Genomic DNA, 14,525 nt, shown 5'->3' with positions numbered 1-14,525 from the left:
CCTGGCTGTGTGACCTCGGGCAAATCATTTTTTTTTTTTAAGATTTATTTATTTGAGAGAGAGAGAGAGAGAATGAGCTGGGATGGGGGGGCGCAGAGGGAGAGGGAGAGGCAGGCTCCCCGCTGAGCAGGGAGCCCGATGCGGGGTTCGATCCCACGACCCCGGGATCATGACCTGAGCCGGCTGAGTCACCCAGGCGCTCCAGGAAAAATCATTTGGATTAACCTCTCTGCAGCTCCTTGGCCTTGATGGCCAAGTGGGGGTGACAGCAGTCCTGCCTCCAAGGGCTCTCAGGAGGATTAACCGAACTGGTGTTTAGAAAGCACTCAGGACCCAGCCGGCCCGCAGCCGGTGCTGTAGGAGGGCTGTTGAAATGAGCCCTGCCTCCCCTGCACGGTTTCAGCTGCTCCTGTAAACACCTGGCCAACCCTCACTTGCTGCCCCGGGGACCTCGGAGTCAAGGTCCCCAGAAGCCCCTCTCCAGTGGCCTCCTCCTTCATGCCATGGCCTGGCGCTCCGGTTGCCCTCAAGGCCCTGCTCACGGCTGTGCCTCCCCTTCCAGCGTCTGGGGCCAGGGGCTCCGTGTAGGGAGCCAGGAGGACAGTCCACAGAGCCCACGAGCAGAAGAAGACAGTGGAAGCCTATCGTCTGGCCGAACACAATTTTCTTGACTCTGACTCCCACTGCCTCTGACAATATAATCGCGACAGGTTCTGGGAAATGTAGCCCAAACCAGTGATGTTTCAGTCGCACTGAAGACAGAGTCCCAGCCATTGGAGGACATGGTGTCATACAAGGCCTGCCTCTGGCCTGGCCTGTGGACCCCAGGCCCACAGGGCCGCTGAGGGGTGAGTAGGAGCCCACTACAGCGACAAGACAGGTTGGTGGGACTGAGCTGAGGCTGGCTGCCTCTGCGGTCCCCTCCCCCACCCCCTCCCACCTGCCCCAGTGGCGGGGTGACAGGAGTGCTGTGGTTTCCCCTGCAGCTTCAAGGATTCGTGCTCACTCTGCTGTGGCTCTTCAGGCCTCCTGCTCGATGCCCAGTTGGGCGCCAGCCCACAGCTCCAAGGTCACCTCACCCCTGAGAAGACTGAGCCTCCCTGGGGGCAAGCACCAGCCAGCCATTCCTCCCAGCGAACTTCCGTGTCCCCATCGGAGGCTGCAAACACTTCTGGAAGGCCTCTTCACTATGCAAAGGATGTGGGACACCGCCGCCCCCTTCCCCCCAAATGCCCTCCCCCGTTTGCTCTCTCTGCCCTATCCCCGGGCTTCTCGGATCAACCACAGGACACTGGTGAAATCCAAATTTTGGACAACCAACGACTCATGTTTTGGGAGGAGTATGTCCCAAATAGCGGGTCTGGAATTTTTATTCGCCAAATCTGGCGGCATAACGGGGGCCTAGCAAATCCAGCTGTGGAGAGGGTTGTTGGCCCCCCTCTCCCTCGAAGGCACCAAACTCCTTGGGACCCTTTCTCTGCACTTCCTTCGCTTCCCTCTGCCCTCCGTCCCCCCACCTCACCCCCTGGACTGGCCCCAAGGAGAGGTAGGGAGGAAAACCTCCACCAGCTCAAATGCTCTCTCTCCATCCCTTTCCAGCTCACTACGGTTCCTTTCCTTGCCCTCGGCCTCCCCTCCCCAGGCCCTTCTGCTCACACCTGGCACAACCCTTTGAACTGGCAGTTTGGGCTCTGTGTCTCCACCCCCAGCTGCTTTTGTGGGGGGTGGTAGAAAACAGAGCACATGTTTTGATGCCTCAAGTGAATAGACCGCCACAAAGCCAATCCGTGGCCCATACGTCCTCTGGTCTGAGTCCCATCACAACCTGCCCATTTCACAGATAAGAACACTGAGGCCCAAGAGCGGTCGAGGCCTCCCCCCAGGTCACACAGCTGGTGAGTGGCAGACTGGGGGTCTCTTTCAAGGGCCCCAGGGATGCCCAGAGCGGGGCCCCCGCCTCCTCAGAGACCTGGCTTCCCTGCGGCAGCGGGGCAGGCCCTGGAGGAAAGGGCTGAGTTGCCGAGGTCCCCCAGGTCCCCTAGGCCTTTTCGCACAGGACCTGGTGCTGAAGCTGCCTGGTGAAGCCTCATCCCACGCCCCCCCCCCTGCAGCTGGGCCCCTGTGACATTTCCTCTCTGAGGATCAGCCACAGCCGTGCTGGGCTGGGGAAGAGGGAGGAAGAGGAGGCCCCTTGCACCCATGGGAACCCGAAGTCTGACTGCTCGAGGCGGCCAGGCCTGCATGCGTGGGAAGGATTCCAAACGGCCTTGGGAGCTCCTGCCTGACTCAGTCAGTGGAGCCACGACTCTTGATCTCAGGGTTGTGAATGAGTTCAAGCCCCATGTTGGGCCCAGAGCTTACTTAAACAAAAATAAAATAAGGGGCACCTGGGCGGCTCAGTCAGTTAAGCACCCGACCCCTGATTTTGGCTCAGGTCATGGTCTCAGGGTCGTGAGATGGAGCTCTGTGCTGGGCGTGGAGCCTGCTTAAGATTCTCTCTCTCCCTCTCCCTCTACGCCCCCCGCCCCCCCCCAAAGAAAAGTAAAATAAAAAAATATTTTTAAAAATGGCTTTAAATAATAAAAATAAATGGTTAACACTTAGGATGGATTATATAGCAGACACTGTTCTAGGCACTTTACATAACCCTCTCAACCACCGCAGGAGGTAGGAAGTATTATCATCCCCACCTTACAGATGAAGAAACTGAGGCAGAGAGTTGAAGTCACTTGCTGCTGGAGTCAGTAATTCGAACTGAGGGCTCAAGGGTCCAAGCTGCTAACGACCACAGCTTCCGAGGAAAACAGCACAGAAGGATTGTCCAAATCAGAGCTCACCAGCTGAAACGGCCCGTGAAGAGACAGATGTTATGGAAGGGAGCAGAAAATCCGAAAACAGGCCAGGGGAATGTTAAGGATGCAGCCCCATTTCGGATGAAGAAAGAAAATACGGACTATTCACTACATGGCATTGGGACAAGGTTTTGCCACCTGAAATAAATAAATAAGTAAAAGGCTGCTCCGTACCTCACACCTTACAGCAAGGATCAATTACATTAAAGATTTAAATGAAAACAATAAACCACTACATAAAAATAAAACAAACAAACCAACAAAAACTTCTCATAGCAAAAGCCCCAGTGATATGAACAGCAGTCGAGAGGTAACACAGGCGGGCTTGCTTTGTGAAGATTTATCAAGCTGCCCGCTTCCGATCTGATATTTGCTGTGTATGTCATACTTGGAGGTCTTCATGTTCGTTCTGGTTGGTTGGTTGGTTGGTTGGTTGGTTGGTTTTTATAAAAAGGGTCAAACTGGGAAAGTGACAAACCGGCAAAATATATTGGCTCCCTCAAATAACAGAGTCAATTTTCCTAATATGTAAAGTGTTCCTAGACATAAACAAGAAAAAAACTACCCGCCAAAGTGACAATGTATACAAACGGGTCACAGAAAAGAAAATACAGACGACTTTTAAACACATAAAGAGATGCTGGCCTTTTCCTCACGAAAAAGAGAAATGCAAATTAAAACTGCAGCTAGATGCCTGACAGTTTGGCAAAAAGTTTAAGAGTTCAAGAGCGCTCTGAGTTGGCAAGGATGTGGGGAGAAAGGCGCTGTCGGATATTGCTTGTGGGGGTGTCAGCCGGCCCCCTCCCCCGAAGGGGAATTTGGCAATATCTACCAAAATCACACATGCTTGTTCACTTTGACCCAATGCTTCCACTTCTAGGGATTCGTTATACAGAGATACTCCCACGTACGCTCAATGGCATATGTCTGAGGTTGTTCACTGTAACTTTTTTTGGGGGGAGGGGTAAATTATTGGAAGCCATCTAAAATGTCCATCCCTGGGGAGGGGGTGGAGGGTCGGGGTCACTGGGGGATGGGATGGAATGAGCACTGGGTGTTACAGAAGACTGATGACTCACTGACCTCTACCTCAGGAACTAATAATAGGCCATATGCTAATTAATTGAATTTAAATAAATTTTTTAAATAAATTTAAAAAATCAATCGATCCATCAATCCATCAAATGTCCATCCCTGGAGAACTAGAGGACGCACATCTACGTAATGCAGACCATGCAGCCGTGGAAAGGAACGGGTCCCTGGCGAGGTGTGACGCTGGCACGTCTCCCTGTACGGCCCACGTCACAGGCGCTCTGCCCACAGGCCCGCAGCTCACTCTGCGGATCTGTCTGTTGTGACCATGTTCTGGAATACGCTTATTCTTATTTGAACAAAATCAACAAATGACGACAACTTCCCGACCAGCAGACATAAAGTCTCTGGGAAATGGAGCATCTTTTTCTAATTTGTACAGACCCAGGTCCCTCTGTCCGGTATTTTTTTTTTTTAAGATTTTATTTTTAAGGAATCTCTACTCCCAACATGGGGCTCGAACTCACAACCCCGAGATCAAGAGTTGCGTGCTCCGCTGACTAAGCCAGCCAGACGCCTCCCTCCAGTATTTTTTTTTTTAACACCAAGAGAATTAGACTGTTATTTTGCCTGAGCAAAAATCGGGTCTCTGTTACCTACAGTCAAATTTAATTCTAACTGATAGAGCGACTAATTTTTTTTAACAATTTTAAATAGAGGGTCACCTGGGTTGCTCAGTCAGTTAAGCATCCGACTCTTGATTTCAGTTCAGGTCATGATTTCAGGGTCATGAGATGGAGCCCTGAGTCGGGCTCCACACTGAGCATAGAGCCTGCTTAAGATTCTCTCGCCCCCTCCCTCTGCCCCCCACCCCACTCACGCTCTCTCTCTTTTTTTTTAAGATTTTATTTTTTTTTTTAAAGATTTTATTTATTTATTTGAGAGAGAGAGAGCACAAGCAGGGGGAGGAGCAGAGGGAGAGGGACAAGCAGACTCCTTGATGAAGAGGGAGACTGATACGGGGGCTCGATCCCAGGACCCTGAGATCATGACCTGAGCCAAAGGCAGCTGCTTCACCGACTGAGCCCCCCAGGCACCCCTCAAGCTCTCTCTCTTACTAAAAAAAAAAAAAAAAAAAATTAAATAGGAAAAAAATCCATCTTAAATTCATATGGAATCTCAAGGGACCCCAAATAGCCAAAATAATCTTGAAAAAGAAGAAAGTTAGAAGTCTCCCACTTCCTGATTTCAAAACTTACTACAAAGCTACAGTGCTCAAAAGAGTGTGGTACTGGCCTAAAGACAGACATACAGACCAAAGGAATAGAATAGTGAGTCCAGAAATAAGCCATCACATACCTGGTCACTTGATTTCCACCAAGGGTGCCAAGACCATTCGCTGGGAGAAGGACAGCCTTTTCAACAAATGGTGTTGGGAAAACCAAATATCCACATGCGAAAAAAAGAAGAAAATGAGCTGGAACCTCACTTAACACCATATGTGAAAATGAACTTAGAAATGGATTAAGATCAGGGGCGCCTGGGTGGCACAGCGGTTGAGCGTCTGCCTTCGGCTCAGGGCGTGATCCCGGCGTTGTGGGATCGAGCCCCACATCAGGCTCCTCCGCTGGGAGCCTGCTTCTTCCTCTCCCACTCCCCCTGCTTGTGTTCCCTCTCTCGCTGGCTGTCTCTCTCTCTCTCTGTCGAATAAATAAATAAATAAAAATCTAAAAAAAAAAGGAAAGAAAGAAATGGATTAAGATCAAATGGAAGACCTAAAACTATAAAATTCCTGGGGGGGGGAGGGTGGCGAGCAAACAGGGAAAAAGCTTCAGGATGTTGGATTTACGATGATTTCTTGGATATGATGCCAAAGGCTTAGTACATGGGACCACATCGAACTTACAAGCTTCTGCCCATCAAAGAACAAAATCAATGGAGTGAAAAGGCAACTCACAAACTGGGAGAAAATGTCTGTGGAGCATATATCTGATAAGGCATTAATATTCAGGATACATATACGGGGCTCCTACAAGTCAACAACAAAAAACCAGAAAACTAGACTTTTTAAATGGGCAAAGAATTTGAATAGACATTTCTCCAAAGACAACACACAAATGGCCAATATGCACATAAAAAAGATGTTCAGGGGCACCTGGGCGGCTCAGTTGGTTGAACATCCGGCTCTTGATTTCAGCTCAGGCCATGATCTCAGGGTCATGAGATCGAGCCCCACATCCGGCTCCGCGCTCAGCATGGAGTCTGCTTGGGATTCTTTCTCTCCCTCTTCCTCTGGCCCTTATCCTGCTTGAGAAAGAAAGACAGACAGAAAGAAAAAGAGAGAGAGAGAGAAAGAGAAAGAAAGAAAGAAAGAAAGAAAGAAAGAAAGAAAGAAAGAAAGAAAGAAAGAAAGAAAGAAAATATTTTTTAAAAAAGAAAGAAAAGAAAAGATCCTCAACATCATTCATTAGGCAAATGCAAATTAAAACCACAGTGGGGTATCACCACACATACGTGAAGACGTCTACTATAAAAAAGTAGACAATTACAAGAGTCGGCACGGACGCAGACAAATTGGAACCCTTCTGCCCTGCTGGTAAGAATGTAAAGTCGTGCAGCCTCTATGGAAAATAGTCTGTTCTTTAAAAAAATGAAAAATAGCGTTACCCTAAAGATCCAGCAATGCCCCGTTGGGTACATGCCCCAAAGAATTGAAAGCAGAGTCTCGAAAAGATATTTGCACACCCATGTTCATAACGGTGTTGTTCACAATAGCCGAAAGGTAGAGGAGTCCACAAGGACGAACAGGCACTAAGTGGGGTGCACACATACACAGTGGAACAGTATTCAGCCTTCGCAAGGAAGGAAACCGTGTCACCTGCCACAGCATGGATGAGCCTTAGGGACACCCTCAGCGAAATAAACCAGCCACGAAAAGACAACTAGTGCACGATTCCAATTATATGAGGTCCCTAGAGTAGTCAAACACACAGAAACAGAAAGTAGAAGGGTGGCTGCCAGGGGCTGGGGGAGGGGGAGGCAGGGAGGTGTTGTTTAACGTGTACAGAGTTTTCGTTTTGCAAGAAGAAAACGTTCTGGAGGTCTGTTGCACAACGATGTGAATATATTTAACATGATTCGACTGCACCCTGAGAAATGGCTAGATGGTTGAATCTTCTGTTATGTGTGTGTGTGTTTTTTTACCACAATAAAAAAAAATTAAACACTGCGGTGGGCCACCAGTTTGCAATCTCTCCTTTAGACAGTGCTCCCCCGCACCCCTCCACCCCCCTGGGACGGGCATGCACCACTTGCTAGGACGGCAAGGACCGTGGGGAAACTTGTCACGTAGGGGCTGACAAGCTTGTCTTAAGTGCTCTTTTACTCGGTTCATTCGACAATACTTACCAGGTGCGGACTCCGCGCCAAGCTCCAGGCCCTGGAGCGACAGAGATAAGTGGGGGAACTCCTAATCTGGGGGGGGGGGGGAGAAGGACAGACACTGAACACATGAAAAGATCAGAGATGGTGATACCAATTCAATGGGGTTGCAGGATGCAGGGTGACTGGGAGGGCATGAGATTACAGGGAATGGACCGGAAGGGCTCTGAGAAGTGGAACTTCATCTGAGATCCCAGGGACAGAAGCTTCGGGGCCTGTGAGGATGGGCGGGAGCTCCAGGCAGAGGGAGAGGGAGCGCAGAGACCTGGAGGCAGGGGCAGGCCTGGCGGGGCCTGTGGTGGGCAGGAGCAGGAAGGCCTGACTCAGGGGCCGCTGGGGGGGAGGATGGCTCACGGGCTCCCAGCAGCCCTGTGTGCAAGAAACAGATAAAGCCCAGTCCTTTCTTGGCATAAACTTGCTCTGTGAGTTCAAATGTATCATTCTCTTTTATGATAAAAAAAAAAATTAGAATAAACTAGATATTCCTAGAGAAAGCCTGAATCAATCGATACCCCTCAAACTCTCATATTTGTCTCCATACACCCAATAACGGCTGGATCTCTGAATTAGCTCCTTGGTGTGATTTAAAAACCACGGATCTGCTTGGGCCCCATCACCCCCACTCGCCAGGTGGGTGTCCTGAGCCCCAGGGTGGGGAAGGAGCTGCAGGCAAGCCCAAGGCTGAGCAGGAGTTAGGTCTGGAGGTGAGGGGTGCCTGACTCCCAGGTCAGGGGTGGGAAGGCCCTTACTTATTGGGGCACTGGAGGGCCCTGGGGCCTGCTCCCCAACCTTGGGGCAGTCTGGGCATGGGCGTGGGGCCTTGGAGGGACAGCTGGCGGTCAAGCCAGTGGCTTGCTGGCTGGGCTGGGGGTGTCTAGGCACCCCAGCAGTGGCAGCCACCTGCTCAGCAGGACCCCCGCCTCACTTCCTGCTGGGTGGCCAAGCCCGCTTAGCCCTCTCCCATGATCCTCTGGGCCTGGCTCCCCGGCCAGGGAATCTCTGGATCAAACAGCCCCTGTGGGTGTCTAGGGCATTCTCCCAGGAACTCCGAAGGAGCTGGAAGTCCTCTCAGGGCCGGCGATCCTCCCACAGCCTGTGTGGTGGCTGCTAGGGTCCCAGCCCTGCCACCGAGCGGCTGTGTGGTCTTGGACAGGTGGTGGTGTGCTCTGCCGGCCTGGGAGGGATGCAGCAGGGCCACTGAAGGGTTCTCAGTCTCTCTAGGTTTCCTAAGGCTCCATCCTGAATCCACACATAGGACTTTTCCCCACAGCCACAGCTGCCCAAGCCAATTTTTTATTAGTGTTCCTTAAAATGGCTTCCTTTTTACACTGAAATTCATTTCCAAGACAACTAAATGGAAAACCAGTGTCGTTTGCCCTGAATTAAAACAAATCCAGCAAAATCACATCAAATTAAATTCCATAGAGCTCCCTGCTCGGGGTGCTGAGCTTGAGGCTTTCTCCCTCGGTGGGGAAAGTCAGAGCAGCGAGTTTCTCGGGGTGTCAAAGGGCAGCCCCGCAAAGAGCCTCTGTCTGTAACCAGAATCGGAATTGAGAAGAAAACGACTTTGTCTCCCCAGGATTGAAGGCGAGGTCATGCTGCCTCTGCCTGAAATGGGCACGTCACCGTACGCCCAGACCCTGGGGACGGTTCGTCTCCTTCAGAGTCCTGCACACGGAGGTTTCCTAGCTGTGTGACCTTGGGTGGGTCACTCAGCTTCTCTGTGCTCAGTTTCCCCCTCTGTAAAATAAAGTTGATAACAGTCCCCACCTCCCAGAGGTGCCATGAGGATTCAGGCAGTGGGTGTTGACAGGACCTGTAGCAGAGAAAGTGCTGCCCAGAGCTGCGAGACACGGAAGCCCACCGCCCACCGTGGTAGAGATGGGATGATTGAGGTGCAGGGAGGGGAAGGGATGGGCTTAGCAGCACCTGGGAGCCCCCCTGCTCTAAGCCCCTCTCCGCCCCAGCCAGCCTCACCCTCGGACTCCCCTGCACGTGTCCTCCCTCCTGTCCCTCATCCCCAAACTCCCTGAGCCCCCCACCCTGGTCAGGTTGCTTGGTGGACTCTCGCACCAAGCCTGGGAGGGAGCTCGTTCATCGGGCCCAGTCCACAGAAGGGGGCACTGAGGCCCGAAAAGGGGACATAATTCCTCTGTCTCTGTGTGTGCCACACAGAGGGTACGAGGAAGGCGCAGGGGATTCTGGGCTCCCCCACCCCCATCCAGCCCCAGGCCCCCCCCCCCCCCCGCATTATCTCTAGGCGGTGGCAGCAGCCGAGCCTCCCAGTATCTCTCTGATCCCCCAAATTTCCGGTTCCCCAAAGACAACTCAGGATGTGGGGAGGGAGGGGCAGGGAGAGGAGGAGGGAAACAGAGAACAAGAGAGAGATCACAGAGAGAGACAGAGAGCCACAGAGAGACGAGAGACAGACAACTGGAGACAGAGAGCCGCACAGAGACAGAGAGATGGCAGAGAGACAGAGGAGAGATAGCGCTTCCGAGACAGATGCGCCACAGAGGGAGGCGGGCAGAGATGGGGAGACACAGGTGGAGAGCCAGAAGGGGGAGAGGGGCCCCAGAGACACAGACCCAAAGGGAGACATGAAGGGAGGCCAAGAGCCTGAGAGGGAGGCAAAACTGAAAGTGGCAAGTGGGAGAGGGAGTCTGTCAGTGTTGGAGTGGGAGGCACGAGGTGTTGGAGGCATCCGGAAACAGAAAGGAAACTGGTGAGTGTGGGAGCCAGGTGGGAGAGGGTGAGGAAAGCTCAGAGGCCCGCTCGGGTGCACAGGGAGGCAGCTGGGGACAGGGACCCGGCCATGTAGGCCAGAGGGGCCCCAGGGGAAGCAGACCAGAGGCCCCACTTTCCCCTCTTTCTTGGAGCCCCCACGGGGCCGCAGATGCCCCAAGCGTCCACCCACTGAGCTCATGAAGCCCTGTGTCCCCGAGGAAAGGGACTGTGTTCAGACCCAGCCCCGGAGCCCCCGCAGCCCTGGAGCCAGCCGCCTCTGTAGACGTCCGGCTGCGTGCGCTCTGAGGGGCTCAGCTGCCCACCCTGACTGAGGCCTGTGGACGGACCCGGTGGGCACAGAAGTAGCCCTTGGGGGCTGGCTGCTTGGGGACGGAGCGCCAACACCCTGCTTGGCCTGGCCACCTGCCCTCTGTGAGCCTCAGCTTCCTCGTTTGTCCAAGGGTGGTCATGAGAGGAACGTACTCAGGGTCACAGTGAGGACCAAGCACATGTGAAGTGCGTGGCGCGGGGCATATGTAAGGGCCTGGAGGTGGCCTGTTGAAGGTCAAGGGCCTGGAGGTGGCCTGTTGAAGGTCGCTCCTCAGCATCCTGTCTCGATGAGTCAGGGCCCTTTCATTTGCAAATGACAGAAACCCAGCTGGAGCTGAGCCAAGTGAGGGAAGGGTGTTAATAAACTCAAGTAACTCAACAGTTCTTGGGTGGAGCAGGTTTCAGGCACAAATGGATCCAGGACCTCAACCCACATTCCCAAGAACCTTTCTCCCCGACGTGGCACTGCTCACCTCTGTGCTGCCTTCTCTCTCTCTCGGGTGCCCTTCCCGTGGTGGCCTCTGGCAGCTCCAGGCTCCTGTCCGCCCTGTTGACTGGTCCCAGAAGACAGAGAGAGAGAGACCGAGAGAGCGCCTTATTCCCCAGAGTTCTGGCAAAAGTCCCTGTGCAGAGCACAATTTACTCTCTGTGGAATTTCTCTTTTGGTTTGCCTCTTTGTTTTCTCCCTTTGCACTAACTTTTCACCAGAACATAGCCTCCCTCCCCCGACCCCAAAGTAGGCTGTGCTTCCCTAAATAACTTTGGAATGTGCTGTGTGACCTTAAGCAAATCACTTAACCTCCCTGAACCTGTTTTCTTTTCTGCAAGAAAGGTTCCTCATACCTTATACAGACAGGAGGGAGTGTAGTGAGACTCACTGAAATGACGAGCGTGGCACACAGTAAGTGTGGAACAAGGGCCTCTCAACAGCTGTCCTCCTTTCTACCAGCAGTAGCCCCTCAGCTTGGGAGCCTTCCCATCTCCAGTCCAGAACTGGGGGTGGCGCATACGACACAGCCCTAAGTCAGTCAGCACATGGCATCCTCCTGGGCAGAGACCGGTTCAGGCAGTCCTGGGCCCCGAGCCAGGGCAGTTAGAGTCGTGTAGGGCTTCTGCTGGAGGTGCTCGGACATCTTGCCCCAGGCTGGGAACCCAGGAGCACGCGGTGTCTGGAGGTGCTGGAACTGTCACGTGACCACACAAGGGGCGCCTACAAATAGAGGCATTAGAGAAAGGAGGGCTGAAGAGAAACTAGAAGGTGGCGATAATATTTAGGCCTCTGACTCCAGCTACACCTGATCGTTTCCAACCTTCTCAGCAACCAGGGAGCCCATCTTTCTACTTCTGGGGACATCTTTTGGGGCTATGGCCCTCAGAATGAGAAGGTTTTACAGTTGAGGTCTAACATCCTTGAAGGTCCCCAAAGTTCAGAAATCTAGTGGCGGAGTCGGGACTAAAACGAAGGCTCCTCACTTGTGTTCCGGTGTGCTTGCCACCAAACGTGGTCCTTGTTCTGGAATCATTGCTCATCAGCTCCGAGACTAAGAATTCCAAGTAAATAAAGCCAAAGTAAGGAACACCTGGAGAGATTTCCCCGCGGGGATTGAGGCGGGAGGGAAATGGAATGCAGGGCACGAACGAGGGTGGGGTGCCTGGGACAGATGGGTCACCTGCCTTAAAGTGTCCTCCCGGGTGTCTCCCAGAGGCAGTTAGAAGAGGTGGAGGGTGAGGGAAAAGGTGAGTCTGGAGTTTTCTCACGTGGGTTGCTAGGGTCTCATCATTAGACCAGGGTAGGCTGATTGTGGTTGTGATTTGGTGGAAATGATAGCAGCCATGGTTATGTTAGAAACCTTCCTCCTGTACGTGACAGAAAGCCTGGCTTAAATTAGCCTAAGCAAAAAAAAAAAAAAAAAAAAAAAAGTCGATTGGCTCTTCAAGTAATGGCTTCAGAAACACTGATCTGGGTGCTTTGAGGGGCTATCAGAGCTCAACCCTTCTATTTCCATTTCTGTCCCCTGCTTTCTTCTGTGGTGCCTTCCTTCACAGGAAGGCGTTCTCCAAGCAGAAGCCTGCAAACCCTGCAAGTGAGGACCTCCCTGGTAGCCCCACACCCAGGGCACAAAGAGCTTCTCTTTGCCAGGAATTCCTCCAAAGTCTCAGGAACGTGTCTCATTGGCCTGAATTGGGTCACATGTTCCAGTATCAACCAATTACAGGGCCAGGAGGACAATGGTTGGCCATCCTGGGTCACGTGCCCATCCAAGCCCGCAGCGCCACGCAGTCGCAGGAACATTTCCAAAGCAAATCCCATGGCGGCGCTGCGTTGGACAAAGAAGGAATGGATGCTAGGAAGGTGAAAACAAAAAAATGTTAAAAGGTGGTCTGCAGATTGCTAATAATAACTTTTTTTTTCGTGAGGTCAAATAAAGTCGGGAAATACCAGATTAGGCAAAGAAAAAGCAGATATTTTATCCCAGGCCCTCTCCCGAGCCATTAACTTACCACTGCGCATGTCTCTCTGAAAGGGTGTAGAAAGAACGCTCTTTTCCCAGGCGCCCCCGACCACACAATTCTTTCTTGAGAAGCCTCCCTCAGGGGCCACAAGATGCATTTTGGGAAAAACAACACAAGACACCACAAAAAGCCCAAGCAGTCACCGTCCGTGTGTCCTTCCGTTTCGCGGGGCACTGGCCTGAACGGCTCCTGGCACCTGTCTTCCTTTGCTCAAGGCTTGCTTCGGCCACCGGAAGCCGGAAGTTCTGGAGAATTGGGTGGGGACAACTGGGCAGAGACGTGGAAATACCCCCGCCCCCTCCCCAGGACGGCAGGGCCCACACTCACACGCTCCTCACCCACACGCACCGCGCTGGCTCCCAGCTGTCACAGGACCGTGCCCCGGGGCCCAGGAGTAACTGGCTTCATAATGCACCCTTGTTGGACGCCTTCTTTTTCCCGCCTCACTCCCCGACTCCCATGCCAGTGTTTTGGGACCACCTCCCAAATGAACTACTTGCACTAGGACTCTCACCTCAAGGAGTGCCTCTGAGAGAACCTAAATCAAAAGTGCTGTTGCCTACCGACGGCTTCTAGAAGCACCTAGATGTCCCCCCCAGCAATTCCAGAGAACACTCGCTTATCACTACACCGACCTTTCCAACAACAGACTTAAAAAAAAAAAAAATCTAATTCGCTCCCCAGCTTCCAGGGGAAGCTCTTAGGGATTCTTTCCACCGGCCACCCCAGTGGGCTCAAATACCCCAGGCCCAGCCCTATAGACCTCATTGCATTGGATCTCTCTGTCATGCCTGGCTCGACTTGTGGTAGAAAAGCCACATGTTCTTGCTGGTCCAAGAAGCAAAAATGGGAAGCTGCTTCATGCTTCAGGGAATGCCCATACCCCCAATGCACCAAGGAACGGACCAGAATCACCTTGGATTTCCCCATTCCTCACAATGCAGGGCCGTCACCACACCCCTTGCTTCAGCCTCCCAAGCATCTCATTCTACCACCTCTGTCCATTGTCCCTCCTTCTTTAGCCAGCTTACCACCATCTTTCACATAGATACTCCCAACAGCTTCCTCTCTGCTCCCACCTCAGGGCCTTTGCACATGCTGCTCCTGAGGCTGCAACACCATATGCAACTCGCCGACTTGGCACAGACAGATCCATGACTCTCAGCCTGTTTACTGTCTCTTAAAACTGCCCTGACCCCCCCCCCCCCGCCACTCCCTCCTTGGGCCTCCGCCTCTCTTATTATGAAATCACTCAGATATGCAAACACTTAAGAGAATCATATATCAAACACTTGTGAACCCAACCCTGCTTAAGAATTAGACAGTACACTTACCGCTGAGGACTTCCTGAATGCCTTCCCAACCATTCCCCACACTCTGCCGCATGGTTGCCTCTCCCCTGAATTTGGTATTCCTCGTTGCTTTGCCTATCTTGCATATGTGTGTATCCCTGAACCATATATACCCGTTTTCATGCTTTCAACTTTATATAAATAAATCAACTTGTTTTCCTTTTCTCACTCCATACTCTCTTGGTGATGTTTATCCATGCTGACAGGTGCTGCCCCAGTGCACTCATTCTTACTTGCTGGGGAGCGCCCACCCGCGGTGTGATGGGCTACCAGTGCT

The 14,525-nt window shown here is 52.4% G+C and overlaps 1 long non-coding RNA gene across 2 annotated transcripts; it reads right to left on the bottom strand.

The window, feature by feature from the left end:
* Nucleotides 1-2,577: 2,577 nt before the first annotated feature.
* Nucleotides 2,578-14,140, bottom strand: LOC148110489 (uncharacterized). 2 transcript variants are annotated; one of them, XR_015727293.1, is made up of 6 exons: nt 11,856-14,140; nt 11,261-11,592; nt 10,856-10,936; nt 7,293-7,358; nt 5,244-6,191; nt 2,578-2,840 (listed from the first exon to the last, which is right to left on the bottom strand). It is a non-coding gene; the product is annotated as an uncharacterized LOC148110489 (long non-coding RNA). The 2 variants fall into 2 exon arrangements; XR_015727291.1 differs by having other exon boundaries at nt 11,261-14,140.
* Nucleotides 14,141-14,525: the final 385 nt, after the last annotated feature.

The sequence above is a fragment of the Ursus americanus genome, chromosome 2, assembly GCF_024610735.1.
Source record: "Ursus americanus isolate L20-20 chromosome 2, mUrsAme1.1.p, whole genome shotgun sequence".
In the NCBI taxonomy this organism is placed as follows: Eukaryota; Metazoa; Chordata; class Mammalia; order Carnivora; family Ursidae; genus Ursus; species Ursus americanus.
This window is presented reverse-complemented; position numbering and strand designations above follow the sequence as displayed.